This window comes from Tachypleus tridentatus, unplaced genomic scaffold, assembly GCF_004210375.1.
Source record: "Tachypleus tridentatus isolate NWPU-2018 unplaced genomic scaffold, ASM421037v1 Hic_cluster_2, whole genome shotgun sequence".
NCBI classification, from domain to species: domain Eukaryota; kingdom Metazoa; phylum Arthropoda; class Merostomata; order Xiphosura; family Limulidae; genus Tachypleus; species Tachypleus tridentatus.
Genome location: NW_027467782.1, coordinates 44656347 through 44673925, shown reverse-complemented (window position 1 = coordinate 44673925; position 17579 = coordinate 44656347).

Genomic DNA, 17579 nt, shown 5'->3' with positions numbered 1-17579 from the left:
TACATGTTGTCGAAACGCTTGGTGTAAAAGACCCTGTATTAGCATTCATATTTTCATTTACTATCTAACTGTCCTTGCGTTAATTTTATTTTTACTGAATATATGTATGAATGTTGTAAATTTATCGAATTTAATTAATTAATTAATCAAATGTTTAATCCGTGAATTCTAAAACACATATTTTAAAGTGTTGTCATGTAGCAACAAACTGATCCACAATAATAAAAGTCCGAGGCTTTTGGTTTGTGTGTGACCCACCATAATTACAAGATAAAAAAACCTAGAAACTTAAAACTTTGTACACATACAACATGAGGGTATTATTACTTATCCACGTGTGTGCGCATCTTTTTAATGAGAAATATAGTGAGAAACTACAAAGTAAAGAAGAGTAACCACCATAACACCAAGAGAAAAGAACCTAAACACCGAGATGTTGCACCCACACTGAAGGTGTGCACCAAGGTATTACTTATCTTCGTGCGTGTGCAAATGTCTGACAAAATATTTTATTATGCAAATTAGCGAAAACCACATAGAAAGAAATGTCAGCGTCATAGTTAATCAACAGTATTATAAAACTGTTTATCGTAAATGGCATCATTTAGTATTGAACTTCGGCTTAACATTGATCTAAAATTACAAGAATTTGTTTTCAAGACTAAAATATGTTTTTTATAATAAAAGTCATATATAGAATCATTTTAAGCAAGAGATGGCGCTAACGTAGCAGTTCGGATGAAAATACACAAACTGTTTTAGATCATTTATGATCGAGATTTAAATACGTAAGAGAGTGTAAACCAGAGTCTATAGGTTCAACATTAAGGACAACTATACACCGATATTCCTTTTGTAACTTTGTGAGAATTTCCAAACAAAGAAACAAAACAATATTTAGAGATAAAAACGTCAAACTTTTTCCAGCAGTAACACTTGGAGAGAACTTTTTACAACACACGGTTTTGTGTTTCTGGTACAAGGCATGGTTTTTGTACTAAAAATTAACAAAAATTAATATATCTTTAGAAAGTTCACTTGCCTCGTAGTGGCACAAAGATATGACTGCGAATTTCCAACGCTAGAATCCGGGTTTAGATACATGTGGTGGACATAACAAGATAATCCATAATGTAGATTTGTGCTTAACTACAAATAAAGAAGAACTAGAATTGTTTTTATATGAGACATAAATATATTTCCCGAAAAAACATAATAAAAATCACGTGATCCTTTTCTAGCCTTTCTGTTTGTCAAACACCATCAAATGTTACAAAATATTTGAAAAGAAAGTTGTCAGATGTGGTTGAAGTACACGATGTTCACCTACACACAAGTAATTAACATATTTAAAATATGGCATCTTGCTTGATGTTTATTTGTTGAATTTCTCAAAAAGCTATATCGATGCTATTTGCGCTAAATCTGAGAAGACAAACTATAGTGGAGGCAGATAGTTCACAATACCACCCTATTCCGTTTCTTGTCAGACCAAATAGTAGGATTTCATCTTCACTGTTGTAATAAAAACATGTGTCCAGTGTGTGGAGCACAGCTGGTCTGGACGATGACGAAATGAATACCACAAAACATTCGTTCCAGACATGGTCATCATAACCACCATGGGTTACTTTGTTACTTACAGCAAGGCTAATTCATTATTTTGTTCCTTATGAAAGTAAGGTAACATTAAAATGACTGTCATAAATCATTTTAAACACTGCCTTGTGTTGAACATCATTTTAATCACTTTCTATAAAAAACAAACATGAAACATCTTTCACTCTCACCACTGGTGGCTCAGTAGTAAGTATTCAGTATCATGACATTAAAAACCAGGTTTCGATGATCCTGGGATGTAAAACACAACTAGCCATTCTGTAACTTTCGTAACAATCAAATAAATCCAATTATCACATATCAGTATTAGTCATATTATATCTTTTAATAATGCACTTTTTTGATGAGCTCTGGACTGAGTGAAACGCGTCGTGTTCAATAGATACGATCGAAAACATAACTCGTGTTTGTGTTCACTCATTAAATAAATAAAGAAAAAAAAGAGTAATTTAACTGACTAAGTTACTGATCACCCAGCACTTGTTATTCATGTCATGTTTTCTTACTGGATAAAAGTGTTGTTGTTAGGATAAACTGTAACCATTTCAGATATTCTGGTTCTGGAATACACCAGAAAACAGTGAAAGTGTGTGTTAGAAATAGAATTCAGGAAATTGAACATTGTATCTTAGTTGTCACACGTGTAAAGACACACACACTATAATCATAAATTTAATACATCTATAACACTAAGTAAATAGCAATAAACAAACATTTAATTCGTTGTTAAAACTTAATCATATGTTGCAAGGTGTGCAGCTTACACGAACTTTGTATACAGTGTACCTGTACTAACATGATCATTGATATCAGTAAGTCGGTGTATTTATACGTTTGAAACAGTAAACTAACACGTCACGTGGTATTGTTTTAGCTAAGCAAAAAAACAACAGATTGGGCTATCTGTGTTGTGACCACCACATGTGGGCAAACACAGGCTTTCAGCGTTTTAAGCCTTTAGACTTTCGACTGAACCAGTGGAGGATACATGGTTTATTAATTTTTTGTATGCAAATGATGAAGGGCTTTACAAAACGTGTATGAATAAATAAACACCCATTAACACTCAACGCATGTTTATATGTGTATCAAAATTATTATTTTTGGGTTTACATACATAATAAGATTGAAACTATGTCAATTTTCATTCTATACAATTTTGTATGAAATATACGATATATCTTTTCGATATGTTACATGTCTGCTTATTCTTGAAATATAAACAAAGGTAAACTTGTTTCTCGGTAAATATTTGAAAATAATGAAGATGTGTTTTTTGTACAATAACTGATTCTCTGTATATATTTTGTTTTTCCGTATTTACAAATCTAGTTTCAGGACGAGAATACTTAACAGAGATATTTAACACTGTTTACTGAAATTTACTTTTCGTTGTTCCTTTTGACGATGTTTGATTCACAGAATATACTTGTTTTTATTTATCATTCATAAACGTTGTTGATGTCTGTACTCGTCACGATCATAAGTTAAGTAGAACATCTACACTTCATCTTCTGATGAAACATAATTATACAATCTCATGACGGTTCATGAAGATGTGTTTTTGTTTCTAAATTTATGTAAAGCTGCTCTCGTGAGCTGTCTATGGTATCCGTCCCTAATTTAGCAGCTACAGACTATAGTAAACACAACTAGTTAACATCACCATCAGGGAGTTACGATGTTCTGTAGAAAGTAGTGTTAGTTTTTATTTGAAATGCAGTAGTAAATTATACAGTCTTTCTAAATTTGAATAAAAGTTTATTTCTTATTCACAGAATCTCTCTGGAATAAGAAACCTTACAGCTCCATGCCATTGGTTGAATATTATTCATCGTATAAATATTTATCTTCATCTCTTGTCCGATTTGATGAAAATCTTCAGCTTACTCAACACAGTATTCGTTTCTTTATACGCTCAGAAAACTGCAGCCTCAAGTTATGAATCTGGATGTTTCTTTGTACATCTAGTGGAACATCAGATGTTGTCAGTTCAACTTTGTTCAAGAAAAGAAATCCAGTCAGGACTGCGATAAATAATAGATCTTTTTCTACGGAAGGGATCAATATTACACTTTCAACTTTACTTGTGTCTAATGTTTATCTGAGACGAAGTCTGGCAGCAATAACTTGTCATACAAAATGCTTTACTCAATGTTCAGAACACCATAGAGTAGATACCACAAAAAATATCCTGCTTACAAAACCAGGTGTTGTCACGGACAACTACTCAATGTCCCTTTGTATCTTCGCTTAATATCTCATCTCAATAACAGTAATATGAACAGATTATCACCGGAAGGATAGAAAAACAACACAGAAAAATACATTAGTCGATCTAATACTGATGTTTACCTAAGAACAGCATCGGTAATATACCATACAACAAAGGGAACTTAAACATTCTTACTGGTTGGAACTAATAAAGATCTTCACAAACCTCCTAAGCAGCACACATCAAAGTTTCAGAATCTAGTCACATATATAATATCTTAACACGTATAAAACCTGAACAAGATTCAAGAGCTTTCCAAAGTCTTTTTATTTAAAAGCTAGAGTTGTACAACTATAAAAAGTGAAACCAGTTTAAACATGGTGGTTTCTTCTTTGGATACTGACCTTTATCTGTAATCACGAGATTTTCAACATAAGTTCATCTCATCAATTTGTCATTAACATGAACATCCAGAGATGAAACAAGGCGCGTCTTTACAAATATTCTGACTACGTGTTCTACATGATCGAAGTGTATTTTCGATTAACTTCTATGGTCTCAGTATAAATACAAGAACAAACGACGCTTTCAATTACAAGTCGACTGAGCCTCCTCTGTGACACAACGGTATGTTTGTAGACTCACACCGAGAGAAACCGGGTTTCGATACCCTAGGTGACCAGAACACAAATAGCCCATTGTTTAGTTTGTGCACAATTCCGAAAACAAAGCACAAACAAGTCGACTGAAAATGTTTAACAATATGCACTCAAGTAAGCTGTTCGTAAATATCAAAGTACGCAGACTGTACCAAGTGTTAAGTATGCAGACTGTACCAAGTGTTAAGTATGCAGATTGTACCAAGTGTTAAGTACGCAGACTGTACCAAGTGTTAAGTATGCAAACTGTACCAAGTGTTAAGTATGCAGACTGTACGAAGTGTTAAGAACTCTGGGGATTATCGAATATTATATGTCGACCATCAGATCGAAGAATCTCTATACCCTGGTAACACTAGTGCCTCGAATTACTTCGTCCGTAATTCATAATTTTTACTGCAACACAAATTCTACTTAACTGTAAGAGATATGTGAAAATGTGGTGGGTGCGGAATGCGACAGAGTTTACAAAAATAACATCTTTAAAAGACTACAAGTCTTATTAGCATTTAAACGTATGAAATCAATGCAGAATCTTATAGTGCGAAAAAATTATAATAATCTGGTTTCAATAGTTTTAACATCTTAGTGATGTTTTCTGGTTACCGTTACGCGTAACCATGACTACACAAATAATGTACGATAGATTTGTTGTTTTTCATTCTGTACTACATATCTCAATCTACCAGGTTCTAACTGATTCTTAGTTGTTGTTCATTCTGTACTACATATCTCAATCTACCAGCTTCTAACTTATTCTTAGTTGTTGTTCATCCTGTACTACATATCTCAATCTACCAGGTTCTATCTGATCCTTAGTTGTTGTTTATCCTGTACTACATATCTCAATCTAACAGGTTCTAACTGATTCTTAGTTGTTGTTCATCATGTACTACATATCTCAATCTAACAGGTTCTAACTGATTCTTAGCTGTTGTTCATCCTGTACTACATATCTCAATCTACCAGGTTCTATCTGATCCTTAGTTGTTGTTTATCCTGTACTACATATCTCAATCTATCAGGTTCTAGATGATCCTTAGCTGTTGTTCATTCTGTACGTTATATCTCAATCTACCAGGTTATAACTGATCCTTAGCTGTTGTTCATCCTGTACTACATATCTCAATCAACCAGGTTATAACTGATCCTTAGTTGTTGTTCATCCTGTACTACATATCTCCGTCTGTCAGGTTCTAACTGATCCTTACTTGTTGTTCATCATGTACTACATATCTCAATCTAGCAGGTTCTAACTGATTCTTAGCTGTTGTTCATCCTGTACTACATATCTGAATCTACCAGGTTCTAACTGATCCTTAGTTGTTGTTTATTCTGTACTACATATCTCAATCTATCAGATTCTAACTGATCCTTAGCTGTTGTTCATCCCGTACTACATATCTCAATCTATCAGGTTTTAACTGATCCTCAGTTGTTGTTCATTCTGTGCTACATATCTCAATCTACCAGATTCTAACTGATCCTTAGTTGTTGTTCACCCTTTACTACAAATCTCAATTTATCAGGCTCTAACTGATCCTTAGTTGTTGTTCATTCTGTACTACATATCTCAATCAATCAGGTCCTAACTGATCCTTAGTTGTTGTTCATTCTGAACTACATATCTCAATCTACCAGGTTCTAACTGATCCTTAGTTGTTTTTCATCCTGTACTACATATGTCAATCTAACAGTTTCTAACTAATCCTAAGTTGATGTTCATCCTGTACTACATATCTCAATCTACCTGGTTCTAACTGATCCTTGGTTTTTCATTCATGACAGCAACACCTTATTTTGTTTACATATTCCACGCAATGCCTAACCAAATATCAGTGTTTGTAGTACTGACTCTAATAAGTAAAAACATGTGAATTTATAGATGGCACGTGACTGATCATTTTTAGGAATTAAGTCTTTGGTTAATAAGAATAAAACATACATGTCCATCCATGTTAATAAATATGTAATGAAACGAAGAACTTATGTAGGAGACGTAAAACGATGAACAGGTAGTTATGGAAACCAATACTGTTTGTGAAGTTAACGGGATTTTAACAGATATGTCATGAAAAGTAATTTATGCAGAAAGAGGCATCAGATGAAGAGGTCGGGGTAGGTGGGGCCGCGCCTTATGTATTTCAAATGAAGCTCATTTGGTATTTACATTTTTATAAATAGATGAAAACGAACATCCAACTCTATCCAATAAAATTACCCATTAACAGAAAAGTTCGGTGCAGTAGAAAAACTGCATAATATAATTGATGAATTACCTTCCCCCCACTTAGCAGTAAAATTCGATGCTAAAAATGAACTATATTTTTATAAAAACCAAGACCAACACCTGTAATGATAGTCATGGGCCTCTATGCGCTATTAGTATGCTCTGACAGTCATCAGAAAAACTTCCAAGTTTTTGTTTGTAGTTAAACACAAAACTGCACAATGAGCTATCTGTGCTCTGCCTTCACGAGTATCGTAATCCGGTTTCAAATTTCGCAGATATACCACTATGTTACCAGGAGACGCATCTCTGAGTATTGACAGAAATGTCCCTATACTCTGAAAACAGAATACAAGTAAATAGAAGAAGGAAACAAATTCTCTGGATTTTACATCGAATTAGATCAAATGTATTGCAGATATTGTTACATTTACAAACCCTTATTGGCTGCTGTAACACAGCTAAATAATAGGTGTTATTAAATGTTAACATGTGAGGCAGTAAAGGTTGATCTGAAGGACTGTAGCACCATACATGATCAGAATATTGGAACAAGCTGTATGTAGATGTTGTCATTCGGAGTAAAGAAGACAACCATCATCTGTTCAGCAACAAACTGTGTGATTAAACCACGTCTCATTAAATTGGTTAATCAATTTTAAAAATTTAAATGGGACGATGATTCAATGTGATATGTTACAAAGAACGTTATCGTGTTTATATAAAAATCAAGTCCACATATGAAGTTTGAAAGAAAAAAATGTTAAAGTACTTTTGTTGTAAGGTTATGTCTTAGTATGTAGTTAATAAGTAAATACATGTGTACTTTTGTAGGGTTAAACATCAATTTATGGTTAAGTTAAGAAGTGGTAATAAAAGTACTTATGTAAGTGTTTGGTTTTTCAATCCTGATGACATCTTATGCAATACGTGGGTGAAAGAACTGGGACAGATCCCCAAAACTTTAGTCATAGCTATCACTGGCTTAAAAATGATTACTAAATAAAGGACAGCCAGACAGTAGTAACCGCTGTCTGTACAGTTACTCTTAACCGAATATTGGGATTGTATGTTTCTATCAAAACGTATCACAACTGGAGTTTTCAGCATTCAGTAGTATATCGTGACACGAATCTTGGATCTTCCAATGCACAAGCTGATCTATAGGTCGCACCCGGTTCGACCTTATGCAGATCTAAGTATGATTGTACGAGTAACATGTGAATATTCAGATATTTAGGGCTAAAAGATTAATAGTGGTCTAAAAGTATCTGTAATTTCGATCTGAACATTTTATTAATAGTTTTATCTAGTGAGACAATTTATCATTTTATAAACAAAAATCAGAGAATTAATTTACATGTGTCTGTTTCGATGTGATCATAGTTTCATTTGATATGCAACTTGTAATATAAAACAAAATATGAAACATCATATGCATATCGATAAACAAAACAAGTACTGATAATATGAAATATTTTAGGTTTAACATCACACAATACACATGCTGTTTCGATACACATAACTTCAGCATTGATAAACAAAGTCACATGAATATTTTGAAACGTATTTTTAAACAAAGTTAATACAGAAACCTTTAATAGTAACCTTATAAAATTAGGTTATTATAATTATTTTATACCTTCTGTGTTCCTTTCTAAAAAGATGTGTTGTAAACATCTTAAATGATTCTCACCTGAATTATATAATTTAGCTTAGGAATACTCACAAAAGCACCGACTGCAGAAGGTACAGGAATAAACACACTAGAAATTGTTCTAAATTACTTCAGTACACTTAAAGAACTATGAAATAAATGTATTTAATTTCTGTAGTACATTTCTATCTACAGAAAGCATTAATACTAGAAATAAATGACCAAAATATTGTTCATATTTAATTAAACAATCAACGTTTCGCTTTACAACGTCCTCAGGAGCGTTTACCAAAACACAAACCTGAGGTAAGAAAAAATAATAATTTATTGTATTGATAAACAAAGTTAACTTATTTTTCAACAATGAATATAAACGGTCATTATTGTTGTGTACAAACTCTCAACATTTATGTAAAAACATCATTGGAGCAACAATCAGTCATCAGCACTGTAAAAACAACTTTTTAAATTAAAATTGTTTTGAGAAAAAAAGGGTTAGTAAAAATTTTAATGACGTACAGTTTACAAAAATCTGATTGTGAAGTAAACAATATTATGACTTGATATATGTGTATATATATATATATATTATTTAAGTGCAAGTCAGCTTCTATGCAAGTTGATGAGCATGTGATAAACCAAGCAGCCTGTTGATACTTAAAACTTTATTTAGTGTTTACTTCATCTTGTATTAACTTACTGAGAACAAAACTCTTTACATTAACAATTACTATTATGTGAACTTCGTTTCAAAGCACAATTATAATTATTTACACTTCTTATAAGACGTTAGTATAAGATCTATTGTATTTTGTAACAAAAAATATCATGTCGTTTTACTTATTATGTATATAAAATATGTAGTATAAATATCATGTCGTTTTACTTATTATGTATATAAAATATGTAGTATAAATATCATGTCGTTTTACTTATTATGTATATAAAATATGTAGTATAAATATCATGTCGTTTTACTTATTATGTATATAAAATATGTAGTATAAATATCATGTCGTTTTACTTATTATGTATATAAAATATGTAGTATAAATATCATGTCGTTTTACTTATTATGTATATAAAATATGTAGTATAAATATCATGTCGTTTTACTTATTATGTATATAAAATATGTAGTATAAATATCATGTCGTTTTACTTATTATGTATATAAAATATGTAGTATAAATATCATGTCGTTTTACTTATTATGTATATAAAATATGTAGTATAAATATCATGTCGTTTTACTTATTATGTATATAAAATATGTAGTATAAATATCATGTCGTTTTACTTATTATGTATATAAAATATGTAGTATAAATATCATGTCGTTTTACTTATTATGTATATAAAATATGTAGTATAAATATCATGTCGTTTTACTTATTATGTATATAAAATATGTAGTATAAATATCATGTCGTTTTACTTATTATGTATATAAAATATGTAGTATAAATATCATGTCGTTTTACTTATTATGTATATAAAATATGTAGTATAAATATCATGTCGTTTTACTTATTATGTATATAAAATATGTAGTATAAATATCATGTCGTTTTACTTATTATGTATATAAAATATGTAGTATAAATATCATGTCGTTTTACTTATTATGTATATAAAATATGTAGTATAAATATCATGTCGTTTTACTTATTATGTATATAAAATATGTAGTATAAATATCATGTCGTTTTACTTATTATGTATATAAAATATGTAGTATAAATATCATGTCGTTTTACTTATTATGTATATAAAATATGTAGTATAAATATCATGTCGTTTTACTTATTATGTATATAAAATATGTAGTATAAATATCATGTCGTTTTACTTATTATGTATATAAAATATGTAGTATAAATATCATGTCGTTTTACTTATTATGTATATAAAATATGTAGTATAAATATCATGTCGTTTTACTTATTATGTATATAAAATATGTAGTATAAATATGTCGTTTTACTTATTATGTATATAAAATATCTGGTATAAATATCATGTCGTTTTACTTATTATATATATATAAAATATGTAGTATAAATATCATGTCGTTTTACTTATTATGTATATAAAATATGTAGTATAAATATCATGTCGTTTTACTTATTATGTATATAAAATATGTAGTATAAATATCATGTCGTTTTACTTATTATGTATATAAAATATGTAGTATAAATATCATGTCGTTTTACTTATTATGTATATAAAATATGTAGTATAAATATCATGTCGTTTTACTTATTATGTATATAAAATATGTAGTATAAATATCATGTCGTTTTACTTATTATGTATATAAAATATGTAGTATAAATATCATGTCGTTTTACTTATTATGTATATAAAATATGTAGTATAAATATCATGTCGTTTTACTTATTATGTATATAAAATATGTAGTATAAATATCATGTCGTTTTACTTATTATGTATATAAAATATGTAGTATAAATATCATGTCGTTTTACTTATTATGTATATAAAATATGTAGTATAAATATCATGTCGTTTTACTTATTATGTATATAAAATATGTAGTATAAATATCATGTCGTTTTACTTATTATGTATATAAAATATGTAGTATAAATATCATGTCGTTTTACTTATTATGTATATAAAATATGTAGTATAAATATCATGTCGTTTTACTTATTATGTATATAAAATATGTAGTATAAATATCATGTCGTTTTACTTATTATGTATATAAAATATGTAGTATAAATATCATGTCGTTTTACTTATTATGTATATAAAATATGTAGTATAAATATCATGTCGTTTTACTTATTATGTATATAAAATATGTAGTATAAATATCATGTCGTTTTACTTATTATGTATATAAAATATGTAGTATAAATATCATGTCGTTTTACTTATTATGTATATAAAATATGTAGTATAAATATCATGTCGTTTTACTTATTATGTATATAAAATATGTAGTATAAATATCATGTCGTTTTACTTATTATGTATATAAAATATGTAGTATAAATATCATGTCGTTTTACTTATTATGTATATAAAATATGTAGTATAAATATCATGTCGTTTTACTTATTATGTATATAAAATATGTAGTATAAATATCATGTCGTTTTACTTATTATGTATATAAAATATGTAGTATAAATATCATGTCGTTTTACTTATTATGTATATAAAATATGTAGTATAAATATCATGTCGTTTTACTTATTATGTATATAAAATATGTAGTATAAATATCATGTCGTTTTACTTATTATGTATATAAAATATGTGGTATAAATATCATGTCGTTTTACTTATTATGTATATAAAATATGTAGTATAAATATCATGTCGTTTTACTTATTATGTATATAAAATATGTAGTATAAATATCATGTCGTTTTACTTATTATGTATATAAAATATGTAGTATAAATATCATGTCGTTTTACTTATTATGTATATAAAATATGTGGTATAAATATCATGTCGTTTTACTTATTATGTATATAAAATATATAGTATAAATATCATGTCGTTTTACTTATTATATATATAAAATATGTGGTATAAATATCATGTCGTTTTACTTATTATGTATATAAAATATATAGTATAAATATCATGTCGTTTTACTTATTATGTATATAAAATATGTAGTATAAATATCACGTCGTTTTACTTATTATGTATATAAAATGTGTGGTATAAATATCATGTCGTTTTACTTATTATGTATATAAAATATTTAGTATAAATATCATGTTGTTTTACTTATTATGTAGTATAAAAATTCCGTCAACTTATTCTAACTAGTAAAACATTATACATCCATAAATGTACAGAGTTTAAAATAGCTAAGAATGATAATACAGTTAATCCTAGGAATAATAAATAACTCATGGAGTTATCATGATGACATTTAGCAGCTGAATATTAAGTAATTTATCAATGGTCGGTTGGTTTAATCTAACATTTGTCATTTACAAGGTGTCTTAATTGTCTGCTGTTTCATCTCTACTCAGAGTAAGTTTCGCAACTCCCTAGGCAGCATGAACAAGAAGGACTTTGTCTGATTTTTCTCTGCGGCTTCAAACTTGGATGAAAGGTTACCGAAACTACAGAGAACATCAATTAGACATTCGACCATAGATCTGTTACTGAACGTACAGTTCAGTGTTGGTTCCAAAGGCTTCGACATGGAGATGAAAGTCTTGAATACCACTAAGGTTGTGGAAGGAAGCCATCCTTAGATAAAAACACATTAATGGAAGTAGCTGAGGTCCTGCCTCATCTACCTTATTCCCCTACATAATTTAACTTTATCAAGACAACTTTTTGAACAATAAATGCTTTCAAAACCAAGCAGCTGCAGAAGAAGCTTTCAGGAGTTTATTGACCATAGAAACTCTTAATTGTACAGCAGGGACATAGACAACATCGTAACACGTTGGCATAAGTGTGTTGAGGCAAATAGCTGTTACTTTGATTAAAGCATGTTTTACAACAATGGTTTGGCCAGGCATGGCCAAACGTGTTAAGGCGTGCGACTCGTAATCTGAGGGTCGCGGGTTCGCATCCCCGTCGCGCCAAACATGCTTGCCCTTTCAGCTGTAGGAGTGTTATAATGTGACGGTCAATCGTTGGTAAAAGAGTAGTTCAAGAGTTGGCGGTGGGTGGTGATGACTAGCTGCCTTCCCTCTAGTCTTACACTACTAAATTAGGGACGACTAGCACAGATAGCCCTCGAGTAGCTTTGTGCGAAATTCCAAAAACAAACAAACAAACAAACTTTATTAATTAATCTTCAGGTGTTATCCATACTTGATTTATATACTGAGATGTCATCGTTATGGTTCAGAATATTTTGAAAACAATTTATGTTTGATACTATAATATAGAGTCAGTACTTTACAACAGATAATTATAATAATTGACAAAAATAATGAAAAATGATTCTCACACTCACTTATAAACGAAACTAAATCAGAATGAAAGAATGTGAGAATACTTTAAAACACCTAGTGTAATAATGTTATGGAGCATTTCTATACAGAAGACACAATACGAATGACGTTGAAATCCCACAATTCGGTTAATAAGAGTTGACCAAGAGGTGGTGGAAGACGATGTTGACTAGTGTATCATATCAAAATTAGAAACAGTTAATTCTAGTTTAAAATTACGTGTAGTTTTTATTTCTATACGAGATAACAAAAGTTACCGAACTTTCTCAACAAGAAACTAAAATGTAAAAGTGTAATTCTTACTCTCGTGAACACATGGTGTTCATGTCTCACCTGATGGTTAACTGTAATTATAATTTATTTTGTCGGTACAAATACTCTATCTATCTATCTTTAAAATGTGTCAGCTGTTTGTTTGTTTCCTTCATTACGTTATACAGGAGACATTTTGTTTAGTTTGGAAGATGTTATACAAGACATTTAAACATTCTTACATGTATACTTGTTTACATTTAGTTAAATATTAAATATGAGCATTCTCGTTTGTGTTGCTTCAAGTTGGTTCTAATGATTAAACAATAACTCACTAAACACTCAAGCAGCAATATATTATTATGATACCTGAACGATAATTTTAAGATGTTTCTCGCTACTCTGTTGCAAGAAGGGTTGTTGTAAAACAATCACCAATAGTGGCATTATTTCAACAATATCTTCTTGTTCCTGTTCACAATGTCAAATAATTGTATCTTGTTCATATTCTGAACTGTTTGTTTTTGTAATAATAATGAATTTTAAATGGCAGACTGTGATATTTTTTGACGTAAAGAAACGACATAAATATTTGAAGACCTTTGGCTTCCTTTTTAAAAATTAGCTAGATCTGTTTAAATCATACTGTAAGGACTCTGAATAGGAACATGAAGAAAGCTAACAACGTAAATCTCCAATTATATAATACCAAGTCCAAGGTCAACAAACAGTTAAATTTATTGGTATTACCTTCACTAGTAGACTCACATGGAATGTTTACTTTTAAGAAATATGTACCTACTCCAAATGTAAACTATCTTCGCAAAATCGACAGTTAACTGAACAGTGCAATAAATTATGTTAATATATGAAATGTGTGTAAGGTTGATATATGAATTTTGTAACCTGCAATATGTCAAACTATCTTTTGAAAATGTTCAAAGTCCTCTTAAAGTATATTCAGATTATTCTATATTATCTGGGGCTGAGCGTTTTGTTTCCAGATGTGGGCGTGAGAACTGGATTTACTGGCTCATGGTGTTTATCTACGTTCGTGTAGGTGGGTCGTTAATGAAACCTAACCACTCTGAACCAACCAATCAAGAAATATTATGTATATAAAAACGGCTGGTATGGGTAGAGAAAGCACTTAATAATTTTCTCTACAAGTTGGTTTTATCGTCATTACAGATAATCAAGAAACATTACAATCATAGTTGTTATCTTTATAACCGTTACAGTTGAAGTGTTTGTGATTTCCTTGAACATTTTCCCACCTTTCTATATACGTACATCATCATTGATGACGAAAAAACCCACTTGTAGAGAAAAATACATATGTAAAACAGCTGGCTTGGGTTGAGAAAAATTTTTTACGTAAAGGAACGAGCAACGTTTCGACCTTCTTCGGTCATAGTCATGTTCTCAAAGAAAGAAAGACGCAACTGACCAATAGATGACCACATGTTTGAAGGGAGTTGTGTAACTGAGTGTAGGAATATAAAGGGCGTGCTTAGATATTTGATTATATTTATTAATATAGGTGTAAAAATGTTTCATTCTATTGGTTTATTTTGGGCTTGAGTTCTTGTAAAAGTAAGGCTACTTTAATTTTGCGTTTGTTTATGTTGTGTTTATTGGATTTGCAGTATTCGAAAACGTGTGAAGGTGACTTTTTGTGTTATTAGAATCTGGTTTCCATTTTTCTATTTGTTTCTCCAATATAAAAGTCTTGACAGTTATCACAGGAACTCTAAAACCATGATAATAATCAAACGACATCTAGTGTATAATTTTTCAACCATACAAATTTCACTTTCTAAATACCGTTTAAAAATAAAATTAATTTTTCTTGAGAATTTTCTAATCCTTGATGTTTTCATTCTTAAAGAAATTTACATCTGACAACCAAGACCAAGACCCGAGATATCAACCAAAACACACAGAAAGAAAGTTTAACAGTAGATAGAAAAACGTTAGTTACCATGTATGTCCCGAAATATCGACTTGTAAAATGAAAACAAAATATCACTTTCTGACAGCATGATAATAAGAGTTATAAAATCAAGTACTTAAGATATGTACTTAGTATAATATTCATTAAAATTATATTATAAAGAAAAACTTTCTAATAAGATATAAATATTATAATACCCAAGACTGTTTAATTATTAGGTACTTCTGCTACATTTTATTGGAATGTAAACATGAAATGAGATTACTGTACTGAATCTTAACTATTATAGTTTTAATGGGATACACAGTTCTTAGAACATCGCAGCCAATCAGAATGACTCCATTAACAGCTGACGTCAAGAACCAAATTACAGTATTATAGAGACATGCAGAGAGATAAACACTGAGCCAGTAGGAAACTGTGAGTGAATATTTGTTATTTATATGTAAAACATTTCTGTTAACGTGGCTCATGTAGTGGTGGAATAACTATAAAACTGTAAATGGAAGTTGTGTGATTAGGGTAGAATGGATGTAAGTAGTCAAAACTGTTTGAAAACCCTCACACACAGTTTACATATAACGGATATACACATATAGTTTATATACAAATAAATTGTCTGGAACACACCTAGCTATTACAACATTAGAATAAACGAACCTCAATGAACGCTAACATAGCCACTTCTTAGATATTTTAACATAAAACACACAACACAGGTGTCTATATAGATATTTCATTTATTTCACTAAGGTATACAGGCTGCATAGATGATTTTTTTACCCTAAATCATGTAGACGGGCTGTTTGTTACTTTGTTATACTATTAAAATTCTCACAAAGTTACACGAGAATTATCTGCGCTAGTCATCCCTAATTTAGCTGTGTGAAACCAGAAAGAAGGAAGATAATCATCACCATTCGCCGCCAACCGTTGGTTACATCTTAACTTACAAATTGTGGGATTGCCCATCTGGCCATACCGAGATTAACCGTCACTTGTAAAGCCTCTATAGATGAGAGAGCTTGCAAGATTTATCAGAGGAGGATTCGAACTCGCGACCCTTATAATTCGAGCTAAGATCGCTATCCATGTGGCCATAACGGGACGGTATACATACACTTAGTTCAGTGTGACCACATACTCCTGTTTGTCACATGACACGAGTCATTTGTACCGTTTTGCAAAGCTCTACAGTTTCAAACATCTGAAACTCTTACCTGAGTATTTGTTATGATTAACCTGTCGTCTTCTTTACTTGTACATATTTAGAAAACTTAGAGATCAAGAAATGTTCTTCTTCAGAGGTTGTCAGAGAAATGAATTTCTCATTGTTTCGGTCGTGTTTTGTCCAAACAGAAAACAAAAATATTTTACTATGACTTGAAACATCGTGGTTTATGTGAAGATTTATGAAAACAACCATGAATGCGACGTTCACAGGTTTGTTGGTTTTGAATGGGGAAGCTTCAAGGTAACACAGCTACAGCGGGTGTAGGAAAACACCACGATCCAGTAGATTCTATTTTCAGCAGTTCATCAGGGAACCAAACTCTCCGCTCCAGAAAAAGACACTCACGACAAAGACCGATTTATTTAACGTTATACATGAAAATACATAGATTGATAACAATGTAACGTGATATTTAACTTTGACAATATTTGACAGAAATGTTGAACTTATAGTATAATGTCTGAGTAATGATCAAACTCGTGAATAATAAAAATTGGCTTGCAATTGAAAATAGACACGAAGCGTAATACTCTAACAGTAAATATTATGACTCTCTAACAGAGGGCGTTATTTTTGAGAATTAGATATTGTGTTTTACAACAAAACATAATTAACACTCTAGTAAACCTACTGGACCCTAATGTGTATTATTTTTTTAATCTTTCATAAAAGTTTTTTTTTACAATCAAACTCACATCTAAATATTAAGAACAATCTATAATGATTTAAGATAAATAAACAAAACTAGTTTATATGTGACTAACTAAAACTTATTATCA